The following is a 25648-nucleotide window of genomic DNA, read 5'->3' on the forward strand; positions in this document are numbered from 1 at the left end:
TCATGTTTTAAACTTGAAAATAAAAACACAAATAGTCTGAACTATGACTCCCTTCATTTTTCTTGCTGATTTACAGTCTTAACTTTTCAAGTTTCCTTAAGTTCCAAATGAAAGGTCTTGATTTTTGTTTCTTGGGTGGTCTTTTTTGTTTTTTTTGGCTTCCAGGACCAAAAAGTACTTGAAGAGACAATTCCAACATCATAATAGGCATCTGTTTATTTTCATAACCCAGACCCCATGTTAAGGAGGGAGTTTTTTTTTTAATCTATTACTTAGCAATAGATCTGGAGAAGGCAATGGCAGCCCACTCCAGTACTCTTGCCTGGAAAATCCCATGGACGGAGGAGCCTGGTAGGCTGCAGTCCATGGGGTCATGAAGAGTCAGACACGACGGAGCGACTTCACTTTCACTTTTCACTTTCATGGATTGGAGAAGGAAATGGCAACCCACTCCAGTGTTCTTGCCTGGAGAATCCCAGGGATGGGGGAGCCTGGTGGGCTGCCGTCTATGGGGTCGCACAGAGTCGGACACGACTGAAGCGACTTAGCAGCAGCAACAGTAGCAATAGATATTCAATGTTCCCAAAATTTACATTTGTTTAATCACTGGTTATTCATGAACTTATTCTAAAATATTTTCAAACCTGACATTTGGTGCTGAGGAAATGAATCGACTGCTTTATTGAACTCTCTCTTCCAACCAGTTTTAACTTTGTGTAGTTACAACTTCAATGTCTTTGCATATAATTTTCAACTCTTGTCTCTTAATTTCTGGTTCATATTCATTAAACTTACACAGACAGGAGAGTTGAATTTTTCATTTTAATTAGTTTATCTCCTTGCTTCCACCTTTGCACCCTAGAGTGTATTTTTTTTTTTTACTTTTTCTTTTATATTGGAGTACAGTTAACAATGTTGTGTTAGTATCAGGTATACAATAAAGTGAATTAGTTACACATATACACGTATCTCTTCTTTTTCAGATTCTTTTTCCATTTAGGTTATTACAAAATATTGAGCAGTGTTCCCTGTGCTATAGAGTAGGTCCCTGTTGGTTATCTATTTTAAACATAGCAGATGTACATGTCAATCCCAAACTCCCAATCTACCAATAAAATATAAGTCAGGTCATTCTGCTCCTTGACTCAAAACTCTCCAGTGATTCCCTGTTTCAATCAGAGTAAAATCTAGAGCCTAACAATGGTCCTCTATGTGTCAGCCCACCTATGTTTCAGCCCACCAGGTCCACCCTCTCTTCCTGCCATCCACCTCCACATTAAACCACTCTAATTGTAACCAAAAGTGGGGTCTGGCTGCTGGCTGCTCAAAAGACATTAAAGAGGCAAGGCTGATGGAAAGGAAAGTTTGCTTGCTTTTGGATGTCAGCAACCAGAGGAGAAGGCAAACTCCTGTCTTTCAAAGGCCAATTCCCTCCCCACTTCTCCCAACTACATCCAGTGGGCAGGAGCTTTCATAGGCAGAGGGAGGGGGCTTCAAGCTGAAACAGCATGGTCAGCTCTGACAGTCATCTTGAAATGGTCACCAGTGGTCTGTGATGATTACCAGTATCATGTTGATTGTTATAAGTACAATTAATATTCAGCTCCAGGGTCAGTTTGTTTCCATTTCCTTGAGGCCAGTTTTAGGAATTGTGGCAGCTTACATCATGGCTACGGTCTGGTCATCATGTAGTTAACATCTTCCACCTGGTGGGGGTTTTAGTATAACTCACAACCTCACAGGATAGGGCTCAGAATATTATCTATAGCCCTTGAGAAGGAACTAAAGGTAACTTTGCTTACTAACCATTAATGCTTTGTCCTGTTTGACTGCTTTTCTTTTGTTAGGCATTTTCTCACGTCTGTGATTAAACTTAATGTTTGGTTTCCCTGTTGGCTCAGTGGTAAAGAATCTGCCTGCAATGTAGGAGACCTGGTTCAGTCCCTGGGTCAGGAAGATCCCTTGGAGAAGGGAATGACTACCCACTCCAGAATTCTTGCCTAGAGAATCCCATGGACAGAGGAACCTGGCAGGCTACAGTCCATGGGGTTGCAAAGAGTTGGACAAGACTGAATTGCTAACACTTTCACTTTTCACTTTGGCTAAAGCTTTTCCATGGGCAAGAAGCAGGCTGAGGACATGGGGGCTGGGGGAAAGGACTAAAGGGTCCTTCTCTGTTTCACAACTGCTCTGGCTTCCCTACAGTTCTGCCAGCACAGGAGGCATGTTCCTGCCTCAGGGCCTTTGCACATGCTCTGTCCTATCTGGGACATCCTTCCCAGGGAACCCACATGACCTGCTCTTTCCTCTCCTTCAAGTCTTTCCTCAAATGTTGACTCCTCAGTACGCTCTTCACTGATCACCCTTGTAAGATGCAACCCCTTCCCACAATCCCTATTTTCCCTCCCTGATATGTTTCTCAGCATGATAACCACCATCATCTGATAAACTGTATAACTGACTTATTTATTACTCATTTATTTCTTGTCTGTCTCCCAGGACTAGAATGTAAGCTCCATGAGGGCAGTGTTTTTTGTTGGTTTGGGCTGGTATCTAGCAGACAGCTGATATTAGTTACATTGAACTAAAGTAGAATTGTTGCCTTACTGACCTTAGTTTCTTTCAAAGCCTTAATTTGCCTCTTCTGTTTTTTCTTCTGGTGCTCTGTTCCTTTAGGAAAATGTCAATCCCCTTAACCAAGATTAGGATTTAGGAAATAGTTTCACTGTGTTTCCTTTTGATCTCTGATAAACTTCAAGTGGGAGAGGTATGCATTTTAGCCATATTCCTTTTCCTGTTACTTTTCCCATTAGACAAGGAGACCATTATCACCAAAATGGTAAAGGGACTGGGACAGATTAGATTCCTGATCACAACACTCCTGGGGGAATCCTGATGGAAAAAAGAGATACATGGAAATGCCAAGTTCTACAAACAGTTAAATGAAAGACAGTGGGAGGGTTATTTTCCTTTGGACTTAGGTAGATTTTTTTCTAGCACACATGTTCCTAACGTAAATATAGAGCCTTAAACCTGACTTGAGAAAATACCTACCTCCTGATGACAAGAAAGCCATAAATATAGTTCATGACCAAAGATTAGTCACTGTTTATTATTGCTGGTGACACATGATACATAGGGAAGGTCTGGCAGTATTTCAGATTTCTCCAGCCAGCCATTTGTCATTTCATAGTGGAAGATGAGGAGGTATTTCTATATTAACGGCCCCTATAAAAGGGAAGTGAGTGGAGAAATGCCTGATGTGTTTTATCATTGAGAGTCAAAGGGACACCTGACAATGTTAAAAATGTGCTGAGTGGATTACAGCACATTTTGGTACAAGTTGGTCTTCTAAATAATAAGACTCCATTAAAGAGGAAGAGCAAGAAAAGGTAGAAGAGTAAGGGAAATATGTTTTCTGCTGCATAGTTCTCCCTTGTGCCCTTGAACAACATTTCTGGACTCGAGCTGAGACACAGGAGCTTGATTTATCTCTAAAGCCTGTAACGTTTTGAGCGGCATGATATCCCCAAAACCCTGCTATTTGAGCTGCACTCCTGTCCCAGCACAGAACATTTCCAGCTCAGATCTGTTCAATGCAATCTGCAGAGACGTGATGCCCCTCCCCGCCAACTTCACATCACTTCCCAATTTCAATTCATAATTTAGGATAAACCAAGTCACAGAGCATGTTCATCACTTCCACCTGATCAAAAAATTCACACCCATATCTGCTTCATAACTATGATGTCTATACACGTTGAAAGACATCAGGCTCTTTGGGAGAGAACTTTAAAGTTCTCTTTAAAAAGTGGAGTTGGGGATGTGAACAGCCAAGAATTTTTTCTTGGAAATGTTGGTGCTGAGGAGTTTTTAACATAAGCAGTAACTCCTGTGATGCTCTGCAGAATTCCAAAGACACTGATAAAAATTAAAATAAAAAGCCTCAGCTTGGTTATATGTATGCTTCAATAGGCAAAGAGATATATTTAATGCAGAGGGTGTTGAATCTGAATTAGTACAAATATTATTAATTTAATGTTCATACTGCATTTTATGGTTTATAAACTGCTTAGCAATAATTTTATATATTTTCCCTCACAGCACCACTGTAAAATATATCAGCATTTTATTTTCCCATTTTATAGATGAGGCAACCTTTAATAAGTGATCTATTTCTTTCCTGTGCATATTGGTTAACTGGTAAATGATTAATTTATGTCTACATGAACTTCATCATGCAGAGTATTTATTTTAGTGTGAGTTGGTATTTATTTTACCCGCAAAGCATTACAGTATCCAATTATGTATGCATGTTTTAAAGGCAGTAAAGCAGCCATGGGTAGTTAATGCAACATTAAGTCAGAGATTTTAAATCCGCAGTAAATTCTGAGTTAGAGTATTTAAATCAACCATCCTCCTTTCACCCAGCCCTGGTCCATGTGGGTGAGAAACGGTCCTTCTATAAAATGACCATGTGGCACTTGTCCAATGACACAGAAAAGTTATATTGAGATTTTCAGAGTTTCAAATCTTAACTGTAAAATAAAGAACCTAAAGGCTTATAACTACATTTGGCAAGAGTCTGGAGGAGCAGGCAAATCTGATCAATGACTTCTGCCCACAGCATAACTTGTGACTGTGGAGTTTCTAGCCGGCTCTCTTCCTTTTGCCATCTTTATTTTTCTGCCTTCATTTCTTCCTTTCCTTATCAACTTTTGCATCAGTGAGATGGTTGCTGTGGCTGCCTATATGGAGACGATGCTAATCTAATCACACCTAACATAATTAAACCTCATGTTAAGGTTTAATAAAAAGGGAAACATCTTCTGCAACACTGTCATTTGCATTATTTACCCATAATGTGCTCTACTGTGTTATACCCAAAACTGCCTCTCTCAATGGGTGCAGCATTTGCAGTCCAAGATTCTCAGAAAGGTCATTTGTATAAATGTGGATGGACCTGGAGTGTCATACAGAGTGAAGTCAGTCAGAAAGAGAAAATCTCATATATTAACACACATATACAGAATCTAGAAAAATGGCACAGGGCAAGAATAGAGACGCAGACATAGAAAACAGAAGGGGAGGGTGGGATGAATTGGGCGAGTAGGAGTGAGACATGTGTAAACCAGACAGCTAGTGCAAGCTGCTGTGTAACACAGGGAGCTCAGTCGGGCGCTCTGTGATGACCCAGAGGGATGGGATGGAGGGGGCAGGAGGGAGGCTCAAAGAGGGACAGCATGTATGTACGCACAGAGGTGATTCACTTCACTGGACAGCAGAAACTAACACAACATTGTAAAGCAATTATATTCAGTAAAAAAAAAAAAAATTAAGCATCCTAGGCACTGACTCAGTTAGATCCCTCCAATATTTCACCACTCTCATCTTAGTCAAAGGACCAAAAGGTTCAGTCATTTTATAAGTCAACATTTTTTAATCAATTAAAATGTGCTTTCTTTTCATGATAATTTATAGTATATCATTCTCCTCCATTTATTGACCCCAAGACTCTTCTATTCAGCCAACAAAGGATTCTAAGATAAAAAATTACTTGCAGAAGGTCACTGCCATAATTTCGCAGGCAAAATTTCAAAGTCTAAATATGGCCATGAAAGTGAAAATCGCTCAGTGGAGTCCAACTCTTTGCAACCCCAAGGACTATACAGTCCATGGAATTCTCCAGGCCAGAATACTGGAGTGGGCAGCCTTTCCCTTCTCCAGGGATCCTCCCAACCCAGGGGTTGAACCCAGGTCTCCCACATTGCCCGAGGATTCTTTAGCAGCTGAGCCACAAGAATACTGAAGTGGGTAACCTATCCCTTTTCCAGCGGATCTTCCTGACCCAGGAATCAAACCAGGGTGCGGATTCTTTACCAACTAAGCTATCAGCGAAGCCCAAATACTGCCATATTAGCTGTCAAAGGCAGATGATTTAAAACACATTGTGTGTGTTAGGTATTTAAACTCTTTCAGAATCCATAAACTGCCTGTTTGAAAATCAAAATGTATTCTTTAAACTAAAAGAGTACCTAAAAATTCAGGAAGTGCTATAATATGAATTTTATGAAAATAACTTTTCTTATTAAAAATGTACTTATTGAACCATAAACTCCATTTCATCAGATCTACCAATAACACAATGTATCATGGAGTAATATCTTTTCATTTGTGTCATTCATTATGGGATGTATTGTACAGTATCTATTTAATCAAGGCATAGAAATTTTAAAAATGATTTTTTTTTAACAACAAGGAGCATTATCACAGAGGAATGTCATTGAAATATTATCCCCAGGCTACTTGCTTGGAGATCAGTTATAAAAGGAATCAGCATCTCAGTGTGCAGGATTGTAATTCTGACTTAGATATACTTGACCCTTAAATGGATACTGGGGATTCTTTTCATATAATGAAGACAGAAAGAAATTGGGAGATTTTAGCCATCTCACTCTGTTATAAAAATGGAAAAATACACATATAATTAAAGGAAATATTTCAAAATATGAGTGTAATATACAGAGTATACAAATTTCACCCTTTTAAAAATCCCTCTAACTAAATACCCAAATGAAATGCCATTATAGCTTCCTTCATATGCAGTGGTTCCAATATCGAAAAATCCAAGGCTTTTCCCAGTCCAAAACTTTTTAGATAGCATTTATCCTTCCTATTAACATTTTTTTGACCCATACTGCAGCTTCTACATTGAACATATCATTTTCCTCTGAGAACTGCATGTCCTTACACAGCCGTACAGGAGAACTGTGAACTTATATCACTTTCTGGTGTGACAAAGGACTAAGTGGGCAGAGAACCAGATAAGACTCCCATGCACTTGCTCGTTCACCACCACCCCTCATTGAACATGAGACGTAAAGGCATATCCCCTTATTGTGAATGTCGAACTGGGCTTGATTTCCAGGTTCTCAGTCCCGTAATTCCCAGGACCCATTATTATGGCATTTCTGTTTTCATTGATTTTCATCTTTTTATATAATTCTGTTAGCTTCTGCCAAAAAGAAACATTTCGAGGAAGGATTCTTATAGGGAAAAACTGAAAAATAATAATGATGCTGAGTGAAAACACTGTATTCCTTTTCATAGAGAGAGCTTATCAAGTATTCATGATATTTCAGAACCACATTTGGAGAAGTTGCTGAAACTTAATCTCGCTTCCAGATAAAGTCAGCACAGCATTTATACAATTATTATCTAGTATTTCCTCGCAAACTAATAAACAGTATTTCAGCTAAAACTTGAGCTTTATTCTACAAAGAATCTAAAACTTCTTACAAGGAAGCATTCCTTATCCATCAGAAGTTGGTACAGAGAAAGGAAAATTCAAAGCGGCAAATATGGGCAGTGCCTTTCCATCACCAACAGAGTAAGAAGATCCCAGCCCAAGAGCATGGGTCTCTAGAGCATGTGGCAATTGTACGCCTAGAGAGAGAGGAATCCGTTAGGATGCCATGGCTTTGAATCAGTCATTTATACCTGCCAACCTGTTTCCCTGTTCTGAACCAAGATTCATTTGGTAACCAGTTCACTGGTTACAATTATTCTTCACATATACTTATCTCTGCTGCTGCTGCTGCTGCTGCTAAGTCACTTCAGTCTTGTCCGACTCTGTGGGACCCCATAGACGGCAGCCCACCAGGCTCCCCCGTCCCTGGGATTCTCCAGGCAAGAACACTGGAGTGGGATGCCATTTCCTTCTCCAATGCATGAAAGTGAAAAGTGAAAGTGAAGTCGCTCAGTTGTGTCCGACTCCTAGCGACCCCATGGACTGCAGCCTACCAGGCTCCTCCATCCATGGGATTTTCCAGGCAAGAGTACTGGAGTGGGGTGCCATTGCCTTCTCCATACTTATCTCTACATCTCATCAACTCAATGGACATGAGTTTCAGCAAACGGCAAGAGATAGTGAAGGACAGGGAAGCCTGGCGTGCTGCAGTCCATGGGGTCTCTACAAGTTGGATACGACTGAACAACATCTCTATCTATGCCAATGGGGAGAAAATACAGCAGTCAATGGAACTATCAGCTTGATAGATACATTTCTTATTGTAAAGTTGGCATTCTGCTGTAAACAGCTTTTAAATTCATGTGAATATTGTCAGTGAGCACATTTTGAAGTCATATAATTCTCAGTTGCACATACGGAGGTAGAAGTTCCATTTCTGGAACATGAGGCTAGATGGAGACAGTCATTTCTCATCCCATATATTTGCGTATAAAATACGGCCACTCCCATACGTACTTTCGCAATGCCTTCCCCACCCTACAAGAAAAAGAACTCATGCTTGTAGGAGATGACAGTGAGTCTAACACTGTCCTCAGAGAAATAAAGTTCCGTACACAGGTTCACCCAGCCAGTAATAGAGGTGAGAATAAAACGCAGGTCTGACAGATGTACTTTGATGTACTTTGACCTAACCTCTTCACTTACTTTCTATAACTAGCAACTCAGGCCCTGGAGAGAAGCAAATAAAGCCAGTCCCCTGGCTGCCAGAGAATAAACACTGGTTCTGTTGGCTATTTTTTCTAAGCAACTCTAAACCCAAGATCTTACCCAAGAAGTGATACTCTTACCTCTATGGATGTTTGGGGAAACCTTGTCTGATCGTTTAGCTATATACATAATGTTTTGGATTCTGATTTAAAAATGAACACTATGACCAACCCAATAAATAGTAATATCAATTCAAGGTAGTGTGTGCAGTGGTGATGAATTCTAGGGAGCAGAATTTGTTGAGAAAGGTTGGCATACCAGGAGAGCATACAGAGGAGAAAGCAGTCTTCTTAGGATAGAAAAAAGAAAACAAGAAGCCAAAGCGGAAAGAAAAAAAAAAGGTATCTGTGCTTTATGTGCACACACATGTGCACATTCTATAAGTATATGAAATAACTTGCAAACATAAATATTTAAAAATAAAAATGTACACTATTAACACAAAGACATGTGTTCATAGTGAACTTAATTTCTTGAACATTCCTTATCAGGGAACTGGAAGAGCAAAGAGAAACAACAATTATTTTAGCAGTTACATAACTGTCCCTCATTGTCTATTCATTATCTCGTTATTTGGCCTGCCTACAGAATTAGTTATGAGTCCAGTTCCAGTGATCTCATTGTGTTAACTGACCACATCACATTTGATTGTTTACAAGCACACATTTGTATTATGTACCTAATATTAATCTGAAAAAGGTCTTAAATCTATTTAACGGGACCTGGTAGGAGAGTACTCCTAACGAATTATAAGCTTAGTGATGCACAGATGAAATATTCTGGATTTTGATCATGCATATTAGGTATTAGATGTATTCCAGTCAGCCTTCTGTATCTGCAGGTTCCAAATCCACAGACTGTGCATCCTCAGATTCAACCAACTGCAGATCGAAAATATTCAGGAAAAAAAATTCCAGAAAGTTCCAGAAAACAAAACTTGAATTTGCCATGCCAGCAACTGTGTTGCTTAAGCAACATCACATTTACATTGTATTTACAACTATTTACATAGCATTTACATTATATTAGGTATTATAAGTAATCCAGAGATAATTTAAAGTATACAAGAGGACGTACATAGGTTATATGTGAATACTATGCTATTTTATATAAGGGACTTGAGTACTGTCGGATTTTACTATCTATGGGGTCCTGGTAACAATCCCCTACCCATACCAAGGGATAACTGTATGTCATGTCATGTCTTCAATGTCATTTTGGAGATTATTTTTTCATCTTAAAAAATAATAGGTATCAAATGTCATTTATTATTCTGATTTAATGAGATCATCTTTCCATCTCCCAATGAACTCTTTGCTTAAACTAGTTCAAATATTAGAACCTTTTCTTAAAAAAAAAAAATAGATCATCACTTAAGATTGAAATAATATATCTAAACCAGGGATTCATTTCAGTGTTTAGCATATCTCCTCACTTCCAATAAATTCTTCCTAATATCTAACTCAGTTCTTTCCCAAAATGTCCTCTTACAAGCAATGTCCCACTAAATCATCTTCCTCAGTCTGGATTTTTCATCCCTGTAATGCTTGCTTTGAATCTACATTCTTTTCCCATTCTCCCAGGCCTCCAGGTTTCCTCTAGGCCAGTATTTCTATTAAGAAATTAGTCTCCTCTGTGTTACTGACAGCAGCATTTCAGTTGCCAGGATTGTTTCTTTTGAACAGAAGACCCAAAGGGTGCTTCCCTCATTTTAGCCCCACTGTTTCTATGATTCAACCCCCAAATAATTTTTTCAGAATTCCTTCAGAAATGAAACACTCATTAAAAACAAAAAGAAACAAAAAAGAGCTATTTCAAAAAGAGGGCTAAGCTTCAAAAAAATGGTAAACAGAGACTTCCCTGGTGGTCCAGTGGTTAAGACCATGCTTCCTCTACAGGGGGCACGGGTTCAATCCCTGGTCAGTGAACTAAGATTCCACATGCAGTGCAGTGTGGCCAAAAGATATCAATAAGTAAACAGAAGAAGAGAGTGAATCATTTTCTTCCCTGGATGCTATTTTGAATGGAGACAGGAAGATGAGCTAAATGACCTCTTGATGATCCCCCAGCCCTGTGATTTTGTGATCATTTTAGCTTCCGGCACTTCCTCTTCTCTGAACACTAAAATCTAATCTGCCCTAAACATGGGAGTGTTTAACAAATGAAAACCTTTTAATGGAAGAGAGAGTCTGCCTGTTTCCTTGGAAGTAATTTCCTTAATAATTGCTTATATTTATATTCAAGGCAGCCCGTACTGAATCATTAAACCCAAAGAAAGTCATAAAAGAAAAATTAGCAGACATACTATGTAATGATATGCGATTTATTTCTTGACTTTTCCCTTTGTTTCTCTGCGTGAGAAACATTTATTCCTATAAATGGTTAAAGGACTCATGAACTCTGCTCGGCTAAACCTAAAAATCATCCTTGACACCACGGCAATGGTTTCAGTTTAGACAAGAGAGCTTTGTGAACGTCAGTGAACATTTTACTTCCACGGCTACCTTCTGAGCAGCGTTGCCACGGAGCAGATTACATCTGACAAGGCTGTTTGGTGAAGATTAGCAGCAGGTAGATTAAGCAGTCCTTGAGCCTGCCATTTAATCCACCACTAGTGGTTTTAAGCACTAAGCCAATGATGCTACTTGGAAGCACAACAATTAGCTTATTATTTCTTGTTACTTTGTAAGCAGCTATTTTTGAACCAGGAGAGAACTTTGAAAATAATTGCTACTGATGAATAGTTAAACACAGACCTCTTCCAATATCAGATGGATGACCTGGTTGACTCTAGATTCAGATGCCACTGTTATTATTACATGATTATGACTAACAATGATTACGGTAAGACCATTCCATTAAGTACCAGAGCTAAGCTTCCTGTGCATGACAGCAGTTTCCCACTAGCTATCTATTTTACACATGGTAGTGTATATATGGCAATCCTAATCTCCCAACAATAAAATAGTGTAAATAAGCTACAGGAAGTGAAGGAGGAGACGTCAAAATTTGACTCTGGTGGGACTCGAAACCACAACCTTTGAATAACCACACCCGGGCGGGCAAGAAGTCCAATGTGCTATCGACTGTGCCACAGAGAGAACTAAAATGGACAGCAATGGGTGAATTTAACTCAGATGACCATTATATCTACTACTGTGGGCAGGAATCCCTTAGAAGAAATGGAGTAGCCATCATGGTCAACAGTCTGAAATGCAGTACTTGGATGCAATCTCAAAAACGACAGAATGATCTCTGTTTGTTTCCAAGGCAAACCATTCAATATCACGGTAATCCAAGTCTATGCCCCGACCAGTAACACTGAAGAAGCTGAAGTTGAATTGTTCTATGAAGACCTACAAGACCTGTTAGAATTAACACCCCAAAAAAATGCCCTTTTCATTATAGGGGACTGGAATGCAAAAGTAGGACATCAAGAAATAACTGGAGTAACAGGCAAATTTGGCCTTGGAGTACAGAATGAAGCAGGGCAAAGGCTAATAGAGTTTGCCAAGAGAACGCACTGGTCATAGCAAACACCCTCTTCCAACAACACAAAAGAAGACTCTACACATGGACATCATCAGATGGCCAACACCAAAATCATATTGATTATATTCTTTGCAGCCAAAGATGGAGAAGCTCTATACAGTCAGCAAAAATAAGACTGGGAGCAGACTGTGGCTCAGATCATGAGCTCTTTATTGCCAAATTCAGACTTAAATTGAAGAAAGTAGGGAAAACCACCAGACCATTCAGGTATGACCTAAATCAAATCCCTTATGATTAAGTAGAAGTGAGAAATAGATTCAAGGGACTAGATCTGATAGACAGAGTGCCTGATGAACTATGGACAGAGGTTCGTGGTTCGTGACATTGTATAGGAGACGGGGATCAAGACCGGGAGGAGGGTTCAGGATGGGGAACACATGTATACCTGTGGCGGATTCATTTTGATATTTGGCAAAACTAATACAATTATGTAAAGTTTAAAAATAAAATTAAATTAAAAAAAAAAAGACCATCCCCAAGAAAGAGAAATGCAAAAAAGAAAAATGGCTGTCTGAGGAGGCCTTACAAATAGTTGTGAAGAGAAATGAAAAGCAAAGGAGAAAAGGAAAGATATACCCATTTGAATGCAGAGTTCCAAAGAATATCAAGGAGACATAAGAAAGCCTTCCTCAGTGATCAATGCAAAGAAATAGAGGAAAACAACAGAATGGGAAAGACTAGAGATCTCTAGTCAAGAAAATTAGAGATACCAAGGCAAGTTTTCATGCAAAGATGGGCACAATAAAGGACAGAAATTGTATGGACCTAACAGAAGCAGAAGATACTAAGAAGAGGTGGCAAGAATACACAGAAGAACTGTACAAAAAAGATCTTCACAACCAAGATAATCACGATGGTGTGATCACTCACCTAGAGCCAGACATCCTGGAATGTGAAGGCAAGTGGGCCTTAGGAAGCATCACTACAAACAAAGCTAGTGGAGGTGATGGAATTCCAGTTGAGTTATTTCAAATACTAAAAGATGATGTTGTGAAAGTGCTGCACTCAATATGCCAGCAAATTTGGAAAACTCAGCAATGGCCACAGGACTGGAAAAGGTCAGTTTTCATTCCAATCCCAAAGAAAGGCAATGCCAAAGAATGCTCAAACTACTGCACAATTGCATTCATCTCACATGCTAGTAAAGTAATGTTCCAAATTCTCCAAGCCAGGCTTCAGCAATACGTGAAACGTGAACTTTCAGATGTTCAAGCTGGCTTTAGAAAAGGCAGAGGAACCAGAGATCAAATTGCCAACATCCGCTGGATCATTGAAAAACCAAGAGAGTTCAAAAAAAAACATCTATTTCTGCTTTATTGACAATCCCAAAGCCTTTGACTGTGTGATCACAATAAACTGCAAAAAATTCTGAAAGAGATGGGAATACCAGACCACCTGATCTGCCTCTTGGGAAATCTGTATGCAGGTCAGGAAGCAACAGTTAGAACTGGACATGGAACAACAGACTGGTTCCAAATAGGGGAAGGAGTAGGTCAAGGCTGTATATTGTCACCCTGCTTATTTAACTTCTATGCAGAGCACATCATGAGAAATGCTGGGCTGGAAGAAGCACAAGCTGGAATCAAGATTGCCGGGAGAAATGTCAATAACCTCAGATATGCAGATGACACCATCCTTATGGCAGAAAGTGAAGAACTAAAGAGCCTCTTTATGAAAGTGAAAGAGGAGAGTGAAAAAGCTGGCTTAAAGCTCAACAGTCAGAAAACTAAGATCATGGCATCCAGTCCCATCACTTCAGGGTAAATAGATGGGGAACAGTGCAAACAGTGGCAGACTTTATTGTTTGGGGCTCCAAAATCACTGCAGATGATGACTGCAGCCATGAAATTAAAAGATGATTACACCTTGAGAGAAAAGTTATGACCAACCTAGACAGCATATTAAAAAGCAGAGACATTACTTTGCCAACAAAGGTCAGTCTAGTCAAGGCTATGGTTTTTCCAGTGGTCATGTATGGATATGAGAGTTGGACTATAAAGAAAGGTGAGCACCAAAGAATTGATGCTTTTGAACTGTGGTGTTGGAGAAGACTCTTGAGAATCCCTTGGACTGCAAGGAAATCCAACAAGTCCATCCTAAAGGAGATCAGTCCTGAGTGTTCATTGGAAGGACTGATGTTGAAGCTGAAACTCCAATACTTTGGCCACCTGATGTGAACAGCTGACTCATTTGAAAAGACCCTGATGCTGGGAAAGAGTGAAGGCAGGAGGAGAAGGGGACGACAGAGGATGAGATAGTTTGACGGCATCACGAACTCAGTGAACATGAGTTTGGGTAAACTCGGGGAGTTGGTGATGGACAGGGAGGCCTGGTGTGTTGTGGTCCTTGGGTCGCAAAGAGTCAGACACAACTGAGCGACTGAAGTGAACTTAACTGCAGCTACAGGAATATATTTACAGCACAGGGGAAATTAAACTCATTATGTTGTAATAATCCATAATGGAGTATAGTCTGCAAAGATACTGAATCAGTATGCTGTACACTTGAAACTAATATAATATTGTAAATTAAATATACTTCAATTGAAAAAGAGACAGCAAAGGACAAAAAAGACCGTTCCATAAAAACTAGCTGCCCTGAGCTAATCTCTGACTGGGGCTTTACAACATTTTCATTGACTCATCACAACAGTTCTTTGAAGTTTTACCAAAATAAAAAGTTCCTCATATATTCTGGGAATTTTTTTTTTTTTTTTTGGATACTGACTTTGTGTGTCCATGAATATTTTTACAATGAATTATTCAGCACTTGACTGATTATTTTTTGTGTTGCTTGGTCCAACTGCAGTTTGAATGATACAGAATGAACAGAGAAAACCACAGCATTAATCTTGAACTGTAAAAGCCCTATTTGTATTGTGACACAAATGTAAATGTAAAGCAAGCAGAAAATAAAACGCTAAGTAAGCTCTTTTCTGAGCTTAGTATTGTTAGAAAATATTTAACTCGTTGCTTGGTAGCTTTTCTATTTTGTGTGCTATCAGTGCAAAGAGAATTATACTGGGGTCAAAAATGATTAAAAACTTTACAGTAAATTACTTTTATCAAAATTTTACTAGTTTCTAGGGTAAATGTGCAGCACTAAACTTAATTACCAAGATCCGTGAAATATAGAATTAATATTCAATATGGGTCTGAATTGTACTGATTAGCATATATTTTATACAATGCACTAAAAGAAAAATATGTTATCATTAATATTTGTTGTCTGGTGAATACATTCTTATCTTGTGGATGGAATAGTGGGTTTATATACCTACAGAGGATAGCATTTGGTTGTGCCAAATACAAGCTGTGTTTACCACTCACATCAACTAAACCCCACTATACCTGAAACTAGGAAGCGTCTTCTATGCAATGAACATGACTGGACCGACAAAACTTATGAATTTTTTTATTATAGCACTAAGATAAAGATCAGGAAAAGGCAATGGCACCCCACTCCATTACTCTTGCCTGGAAGATTCCATGGACAGAGGAGCCTGGTGGGTCCTCCGACTCGCTAAGAGTTGGACACGACTGAGCAACTTCGCTTTCACTTTTCACTTTCATGCATTGGAGAAGGAAATGGCATCCCACTCCAGTATTCTTGCCTGGAGAATCCCAGGGACGGGGGAGCCTGGTGGGCTGCCGTCTATGGGGTCGCACAGAGTCGGACACGACTGAAGTGACTTAGCAACAGCAGCAAGATTAAAATTGTTATTAACTATAAGAGGCAAAGGATCACTGATCACAATGACATTCTGCTAAATGACAGACCACAATCCATAGCCTTGAGTGATCCCTTTGCCAGATAACACCTGGAAACCACACTGAGATGTACTTTCCAGGTGGTGGTTTTATCTAGTTGGCCTTAGACGTGTCAATCAAGCACTTGTCTCAGTTTGCCAATTCCCTCCTTGCTGACATCAGATCTGAGATGGCTAAAAATGTGTGAAGTCCTGTAGCCTACTCTCCAGGGCTTTCACCTTGGGATGGCAGGAGAGCTTATAAGGTCTCTATTACTCCATTTCCACAGCCCCTAAGACTACAGCTGAAAAGTGACCCAAACAAGCTACATTAAGGTGATTGTCTAATAAATGGTTAGTAAACAACTCTGGGAGAAGGCAATGGCACCCCACTCCAGTACTCTTGCCTGGAAAATCCCATGGGCGGAGGAGCCTGGTAGGCTGCAGTCCATGGGGTCTCGAAGAGTCGGAAACGACTGAGCGACTTCACTTTCAGTTTTCACTTTCATGCATTGGAGAAGGAAATGGCAACCCACTCCAGTGTTTTTGCCTGGAGAATCCCAGGGACGGGGGAGCCTGGTGGGCTGCCATCTATGGGGTCACACAGAGTCGGACACGACTGAAGCAACTTACCAGCAGCAAACAACTCTAGCACTAAAGACTCCCAAGGTTGAGGGGGACCTTAAAGGTCATGAATGACTATTTTACACTCTTCTGATGACTCAAGTGACATTCAAAAACCACTGATGATAGGAATCTCTTGGCTTCCCAGCTTCAGGCAGTTCTAGTTGATACTCATCAAATTTCCCCTTACTGGTCCTACATGTAACCGTTGGCACTAATGAAATGTTTACTTCCCCTCCAATACCCTGACAAGCTCCTTTCTAATGCTTCCTCATTCTCTTGGGTTTCCTTCCTCCAGTGCCCTAGTCACTTTCCTCTGCACACATTCCAGTTTTGTTTTATTTTGAGAAACAAAACTGAGAGTCCTTGGACAGCAAGGAGGTCAAACCAGTCAATCTTAAGGGAAATCAACCCTGAACACTCGCTGGAAGGACTGATGCTGAGGCTGAAACTCCAGTATTTTGGTCATCTTTTGTGAACAGCTGACTCACTGGAAAAAAATCCCTAATGCTGGGAAAGACTGAGGGCAGAAGAAGAGGGCATCAGAGGATGAGATGGCTGGATGGCATGACCGATGCAACGGACATGAACTTGGGCAAACTTCGGGAGATGGTGAGGGTCAGAGAGGACTGGAGTCCTGCAGTCCCTGGGGTTGCAAAGAGTTGGACACGACTGGGAAACTGATCAACAACAACAAACATGGGGTGTAATCTCATCCACACAGGATAAAACACAATTAGCAGTACCTTTATTCTAAGGACTGCCTTCCTGTTAATATTGAATTTGCTTTTGTGGCACTTATATCTGAGCGGCACTTGAGATCCATAAGTGAAATTCCTAAGTGACACTTAAAATTCCTAAGGGCTTCCCTGGTGGCTCAGACAGTAAAGAATCCGCCTAGAATGCAGGAGACCAGGGTTCAATCCCTGGGTCAGGAAGATCCCCTGGAGAAGGGAATGGCTATCAACTCCAGTATTCTTGCCTGGAGAATTCCATGGATAGAGGAGCCTGGCAGGCTATGGTCCATGGGGTCACAAAGAGTCAGACATGACTGAAGTTTCTCACACACACACACACACACACCCGTGGTCCTCACATATCTAAGCCAAGCCATAGGTACCCCATCCTGCATCTGCATAGTCGGGTTTTTGCCTTTCTCTTCTGGCCCCCTATAGTGAACATCACATTTATTTCCATTAATGTTACCTCATTAAATTTGTTCCATCCCACCAATTTGAACCTTTTTTTCCCACTTGGAATGGGGAGTATATTCTAATTCTGTCATCTGACTTATTAAGTGAAAGCTTAACTCATGTCATTGGCAAATCTGACAAGCATAGTTTGCATTTGCTATACACATACACACTCAGTCATGTCTGACTCTTTGTGTCCCTTGCACTGTAGCCCACCAGGCTCCTCTGTCCATGGAATTCTCCAGGCAAGAATACTGGAGTGAGTAGCTATTCGCTTCTCCAGGGAATCTTCCCAACCCAGGGATCCAACCCTGGTCTCCTGTACTGCATGTGAATTCTTTACCATCTCAGCCACCAAGGAAGCCTCATATTTGCAGTAATTCCTATTGTTTTTTTTAAGTGTTGACCATACTGGGACCAGGCATCTCACCATTAGACCATTCATCCAGACAGACACTGATCATTCACTCCTATCCTCTGTGTGGGGTTATTCGACAGGCTGCCAACATCCTTGACTTCTAGCTCCTATCTCCTTGTCTTAGCCACAAGGAAGCTGTGTGATGCGTTGGCAAATATCCTGTAGAAAATCCAGATATACTTAATTACCCCAATTGGCTAATGCAGTCACCCTTTCACAGGAAGAAAGGATGTACATCTACATGATCTGTTCCTTGGTGTAGCTTCTGGAACTCAGCTGGGAGCCTCACCATAATTGATTTTAGGTTCACTGATAACCATCAACCTCCCCCTTTTGCAAATCAGGTCAAACGTGTTGATCTTGTGCCGTGTCTACTCCCGCTTCCCTCAGCACCTCGAAGACGGACGGACAGCAATGGTTTAGCAGATTTCATCTGCAGCAAGGATATCGGCTTACTCAGCGTTCCTAGAACCTACTACAGTAACTAGAATTTCAGAGGCATCCTATTTTTAAGAATCTAAACACTCAAAATTTGGTGTTTTGGTTGTTCTACTCATGCTTTAAAACTCTGAAATAAGAATTTTATACATATATATATATATGTATATGTCTGAAGATAAATTCATTTTACACTGCATTAGAATCTTGAATTGACCAAAACGACACTCCTACATCCGACCACATGCCACACCTACTGAACACCCTTCTGAGTTTCCTTCTTGTGGCTGTAGATGGTATTTTCTGGAAATTCATCTGGAGACATAATGGGACACTAGTTTTCCTGCTGGGACTTAGAGGGAGCCAAATTTGAATTGTTTGGTGGGAAGGAGGGAGAGCAAAAGCGTGAGGGCATGAAAGAACCTGAGAAGAAGGTGAAGTCGGGATATGGAGGAAGAGAAAGGGAGAGAGGTCTCCAGCTCAGTCCCTTGAGGCCCCCCCTTTCTGTGCCCCCACAACTGGAGTCCCTCTGTTCTCTCCTTTTTCCCTCTAGGGTTGAATTCTCTTAGAAACTTGCCCCTCTTCTACTAGCGTAATCTAACCTGCACCTCTCCCTTCATCAGCCCCTTTAGGGAAATTTAAGCCAGAAGGACAAGAGAATTTCAGGAGAAACAGCTTCTAAAGACAAAGCAATTAGATGATGATGGCCAAATCTCACATTTCAATAAAACCTGGCCACTGAGATAATTCGAAAGAATTATAGGCATGCCAACATTATTTCTTTGCCCCAAGATTGCCATCATTTCTAAGGGATGAAAAAAAAATGGGACGAAGTTCCCGCCAGTGAGAACCCTTGAAGGCATCTAGAATACATTCTCTTACATTCTCTTTTCTCATCTTTTCTTCCCTCTTAGCAACAGTAGTCTATCATTTCCATTTCAAAGCCACAGACAAAGAAAACAGAAATCTTACAAGTCTGTTGTCTTTCTCATCTATCCACGTTACAATCCCCTCTAAGCTGCGGGTTCATCTCTTACTGGAACATTGTGCTCCTTGAACTTAAAAAGCAGACAAAGAACAACACGTGTATCCTGAGTTTTTTTTAATTGACCTCAGATCATTTGGGGGTTTTCCTTTGTATCTTGTCTTGTATCTTATATCTTGCCATGTATCCCTTGCCTGCACGACTCATCACCTGCATTTTCCCCAATCCAATTCTTAGCATTCCAGCCTCCCATCACTAGTTGTTCCCTTCTCAGAGGACTGACTTCCCTAATCAGCCCATCTGAAGCTATGACACCACATTGCTCCCTCTCCTCTTACCACGCTTTGTTTTTCTTAAAAGCCTGACTGCAGCTTAGAATTAAAGACTTGCTTTATTTGTTTTCTGTCTTTCTCCCCTACTAGAATATCAGCCCTCTAAGAACAAGCATGTGCTTTTGTCCACATCTGTGTCCCAGGGCCTGGAACATTGCTGCTATTTGCAAGTTTCTCAGTAAACAGATGCTTAATGAACAAAGCAATAAATGGATTATTTAAAGTAGAGATGCAGAGACACTGGAAAGAATGTCATATAAAAACCACATCAGAATGATGTGCAACTGTATATGGTAGAAACTGCTTGTTTTAAAGTGACTTTTGTTTTATTTTTTAGATAATATAATCGGAACATCTCTGTTTACCTGAAAGCCACTCATAGACAAGTTAAAAATGTGGAAAGGTAAAATTTTAAAGAAATTACTCATAATCCTAATACCATAAAAACTGACATTAAGAGCTTCGGGGTTTGTTTAGAAATTTTGCAAGCTTTTCAATCTTTTCATGATATTTTCCCTTTGAAATTTTTATGCTATAGAGTTCTTCTAATCTGTTCCCTGAATTTTAAAAAATCTGTTCTCACAAATTTGCCATATTTCTCTGATTCTTTTCAGAATTTCTATCCCCATCAGTTTTTAAAACTCTTATTTCTATTGTTCTTTAAGATTCTTATTATTTCCTATGAGTTAGAACTTGATGTTTTTTTTAAAATATCAGCTCCCCCATTCATTTCCTCAAATCTTTGGACAATGAAATGCCAAGAAGGTACATCAATGACCATCTGATGTCCTGAGTTTAGCTGAAGATGAATTCCATGACAGTTCATTACAGACCACCATCAATGCATATTTCATAAAACATTTGTTTCATTTAGTCTTAAAACATTATTCTATATATTGTGGATATACTGTAAGAATTAGGTGATAGAAAAATACTGAAAAGAGATTTCCTAATAAATCTATATTCATTCATTCAACAATTATTGAGGCCCTATTATGTACCAAGCACTGTTTGAAGCACCTGAGATACCAAAATGAAAGCAAAGAATATACTACTTAGGAAAAGCACACCAACTAATTCTTATTCAAATATTTATCGAACACCTACAGTGTGCAGTCACTATGCTAGGCATATGAGCAGGGAAAAATCATAATATCAATGATCAGACACACTTGGGTTTAAATCTCAATTACATTCTAGCTTATAAACTGCTGAATAATTTACCCAGAAACTGGGAACAAAAACACACACTTAAAGGACTACTGTTAGGCTTGAGAAATTAAATCATCCAAGATACTGGTGATACAAAGATGAGCAAAATAAATTCCCTTTTCTCTAGATACTTGAAGTCTAGTAGGTAATATACATAAGACATAAGCATCTTGATATTTTTTATTTGTTGAACAAAGTCAAATCTAATACAGGACAAAATGTGTTACTGTCATACAATTCGTTTCTACAGAATGGTAAGTTTCTTTATATACCTCCTAAGATAGTGTCTTTTGAGTAATGGAATACTCAACAAATGTTAAATGGGTGAACAAACAGATGTTTTATAAGTGGCTCTTCCACAATATCATCCACAAGTCATGAAATATTCTCTTAAGAATATTCACTTCCAAAAAATCTCATTTAGTATTATTTAAATTCTCCTTTAAGAGTTAGAAATGAAAGTACATTACTTTCTGCTTATAAAGTAGGATTACAGAAGATACTGTCCCTAATTTTTCAAGCTTTATATTGAGACGGTTGAAGGACCCAGGGGTACTTTAAGTTATATCTCCCATGTGAAAATCACAAGCTGATTTTTGGTCTTCAAATCAGTGAAGCTTCTTTTGTCTAGAAATAAGGAACAATTTGGCAACTTTGGAAATGTTTGCGTATTTTCCTCCATACACACTGACTGTGAAAAAAGACGGAAGGAGTCGGGGTTGCAGGTTTCTGGAACACCGAAAAAGTATAAACAATGACTAACATGTTAGTCATAATAAGCAGCTGTTCCTTAACAGGACAAGAAAAAACAGGTTTAAAATTCCACAGGAACATCAGTATAGACAAAATACAGAACTTTTTATCAGCTGAGAGGGACTCTAAATTGGGTGACCATAGAAAAGCATATGATGTAAAGATTTGAGGAGGGGAGGATTATACAGCTATCCTTAAAGTAATTTTAATTAGCTCTTCATTAAGCTTTCCTTAATAAATGTGAGGCAGACAAAATGATTTGCCAAGGTCTTAAATTTCTAGCAGGTTTGAGACTTTGCTTATTTTCCATGTGTCCCCTAGAGGGCAGCGGTGGCCCAAAACACAGGAAAGGATTTTCTCTCTCACCCTCTGGTGATAACCTCCACTCCAGTCTCTTAATCATCTTTCACTGATCTACCTGCTATATGCAAGCTGGCAGTGGTATGTTTATTTCTGAGTACCTAACTAGTAAAATCATTAAATACTACAAAAGGACACTGCATGAGTATACTTTTACAGAGACTGAAAGTACATTATACAAAGATTGTATTTTATGTTCGCGTGTATTACTTCACACATACATACACACACACCCCCTAGTTGGTCCTTTTTATGCATTTTTCATGCATTTTTGGAGTAGAGAAGGGCATGAGACAGTTGGAGGAAAAATAAAATGGGCCAAGGAAAGAAATCAAAGTTTTTTCTTTCAGTTGGTTTGAAACAATCCAGAGTTATTACTGAATGCCTATCCATCCATCCATTCATTCATTCAGGAGTCACCTATTAGGTGCTACATTTGGCAGTGTGTGGAACAAAGAAACTCCTACAGGGAGCTTATAATTAAAAAAGTGATGCTCAGTCACATTATCCAGAGGACAACACAGGAGTATACCCAGCTAGCAGCAATGTGCCATAAGAATCTGCCTCTCTGACACATGGATTTCTTTTGAAGGCCCATGCGTATGAACACCTTGCCTGGTCCGACAGAGCCCATGACTTTCTATTTAAAAGGTGATGACCAACCACAGGAAGCTACCTAAATGGGAAAGGAAAGCCTGAGTGTGCGTTTTCTAATGCTGAGGTTTTCTTTTTTAGTTAATGCTGCTTGTTTAAATATTTTATTCTGCTCATAGACATTTTCATGCAAAGGGTGCAGCTTTCAAAAGAGCCTTTTTGCAAGATTGCCCTAAAAGCCTCTTGTCATGCTTGTGAATTTATCTTCTGGAAGATAAAAAAATTTTTTTAATTGTATTTGGATTATTTGCTAATTAAACCTCTTTATTCACTTTCATTTTATAAAACTGGGAGCAAGATGCAAAACCTCAAGTGTGAGAAGAAAAAGATTAACAAATGCCAGAATTGTAATTCAGTAAATACTTGCTGAGCCATTTGGGTTTTTTGGTACGGAGCAGTGGGTAACAAAAAACGGTCTACCTGTATGCCAGTGAGTGGCTGAGGCCACTCCTGCCATTCAAGCCAAACAGTGCGGTTTATGTGGCTGCGTGTTTATGCAGGCTGCTTTGGCTGAAAACTACATGTATTTGCAATACTTTCTGGGGGACGTCTGCCATCACATTTGTATCCATGGTCTGCACTACAAAGACCTTGAGACATTAGAAAATAGACTTCCAGTCCTAACGATATGCCTGACGGTCTAACTAGCCATGTATGATGGTCCAATCCTAGATTAGAAATGATGTATTTGTTTAAATACACAGAAACTGGTGGGCAGTTTAAGTGATACTGCCCTGCAGAGGTCAAGTAACAGAATCATAGCATTGTCAATATACAGGTTATGTTCAGGATGCCAGGACCAACCCAGGAAGGGGACAAAATTGTTACAAATGGACCAGAAACCATAGTGGTTTTAAAATTATTTCCATTTGGCCATAATGGACCAAGCCAACTGTTATTTCCAGGGCTACAGAGAATAATATTAAATCTGTATCAAAGGACAGATAAGCATCTAAGTATTTGTCAAGTGGAAAGCTTCCTTAGAACAAAACAGAAAATTAGGATTGCAAAAGACCTAGACATTTACACTAGATATTTTATGAGGGGGAAAAAAAATACACTATATAATTTGCTTCTTCCTGAGGATGTGGAAATTTCCGCTAAAGGGTAAAAAACAATGTTTGTAGAAAGAGTACGTTTAAAAGCCAGTTTGGCCTCCTGACTTTATTTTGCATTTGTGAATTGAGATAAGCCTATGAAATTATGAAATGTCTGCTGTTAAATGTTAATCATTCTTCTATCCTCTACCACTTCTGTGTTTTTATATTTAAAAGGAAAATATAACCACTGTGCATATTTTGATACATTATCTGTTGTAGAAAAGTGCCTCTTTTTCTGTTGAGAAGGGTTATTTTGAAGATCAGAGATAGGTGATTTTAATATCAGTTCCAACAAGAACTGCAGAGATCACTAACGGCATATAATTCATCAGCAGATGTTTTCAACCAAGTAGCTCTCTTTGAAAGTTTCTACTCAGGACAGTCCTAGCACTGGGTCTCAGGTAGAGAAAAAATGGCCACCTCCTTTAAAAATATAAACAACCATCACATTTAATAGCACTGTAATAACATAAATAGAATAACCTATCTGACTTAGAATTTATAGCTTTATTAAAATCACTTCCAGGGGTTATGAACTGGGAGATTGGGCTTGACATATATACACCACTGATATATATAAAATAGATAACTAATAAGACTTCTATATAACTCAGGGAACTCTACTCAGTGCTCTGTGGTGACCTAAATGGAAAGGAAATACCCCAGAAAAGAGGGGATATATGTATACATATGCCCCCCGACTCCAGTACTCTTGCCTGGAAAATCCCATGGGTGGAGGAGCCTGGTAGGCTGCAGTCCATGGGGTCGCCAAGAGTCTGACACGACTGAGTGACTTCACTTTCACTTTTCACTTTCATGTATTGGAGAAGGAAATGGCAACCCACTCCAGTGTTCTTGCCTGGAGAATCCCAGGGACGGGGAAGCCTGGTGGGCTGCCATCTATGGGGTCACACAGTCGGACATGACTGAAGTGACTTAGCAGTAGCAGAGCTGATTTACTTTGCTGTACAGTAAAAAAACTAACATAATATTATTAAAGCAACTATACTCCAATAAGGGCTTCCCTGGTGGCCTAGAGGTTAAAGCATCTGCCTGGAATGCAGGAGACCCGGGTTCAATCCCTGGGTCGGAAAGATCCCCTGGAGAAGGAATTGGCAACCCACTCCAGTACTCTTGCCTGGAGAATCCCATGGAGGGAGGAGCCTGGCAGGTTACAGTCCACGGGGTTGCAAAGAGTCAGACACGACTCAGCGACTTCACTTCATACTCCAATAAAAATTAAAAATACGGACTCCACCATCTGGCTCTCACCACTGTGGCCATGATGAAGACCACATCTTCCCAAGGCGGTAATAATAATTCCAAAGGTGTTTGAGGTGGAGAGTTGCGGGTAGCTAAGCTTCTAGCCCTTCCCAGGAGGCCACAGAACATGCAGTCCCACTGTACGCACTGCAAGTTCTCCATGACTTGGGCTGCGATTCCCCATAAATAAGGAAGTGTCTGATGGATGGTGGGGACATGGTCCAAAATACTAACATCATTTAAAGCTCTCTCATGAATATTTCCAGTTTGAATATTTGGTCTAACTAAATAGTTCAAACTCAGAAAGATTCTATGAATATGACTTTCAGAAAAAAGCAGTCCTTTATTTGATACAATATGTTATGTTACAAATGCAGATCATTAAATTTCCTGTTCTCTAAGCAGGGTACTTTGTTCCTCTGAACAGCTTATTTACAACCGGTGAAAGTCACATGCCTGACTGTAGACATCAGACTCTGTTTGGATTACTTAGATAAA

At 39.7% G+C, this 25648-nt stretch overlaps 1 protein-coding gene across 16 annotated transcripts in view; it reads left to right on the plus strand.

The window, feature by feature from the left end:
* Positions 1 to 25648, plus strand: part of RHOBTB1 (Rho related BTB domain containing 1) — a 141888-nt gene that overhangs the window by 22217 nt on the left and 94023 nt on the right. For 5 of the 16 annotated variants that reach the window (XM_086382332.1, XM_086382356.1, XM_086382330.1 and 2 more), the window contains one exon: positions 20146 to 20211. The exons of the other annotated variants lie outside the window; for them this stretch is intronic. The gene's annotated coding sequence lies outside the window, so the exon portion shown is untranslated. The remainder of the gene's footprint in view (positions 1 to 20145; positions 20212 to 25648) is intronic. 16 annotated transcript variants of the gene reach the window in all.

This window comes from Bos grunniens, chromosome 28, assembly GCF_055505025.1.
Source record: "Bos grunniens cultivar Pamir isolate PY7600 chromosome 28, Bosgru_T2T1.0, whole genome shotgun sequence".
Classification (NCBI taxonomy): Eukaryota; Metazoa; Chordata; class Mammalia; order Artiodactyla; family Bovidae; genus Bos; species Bos grunniens.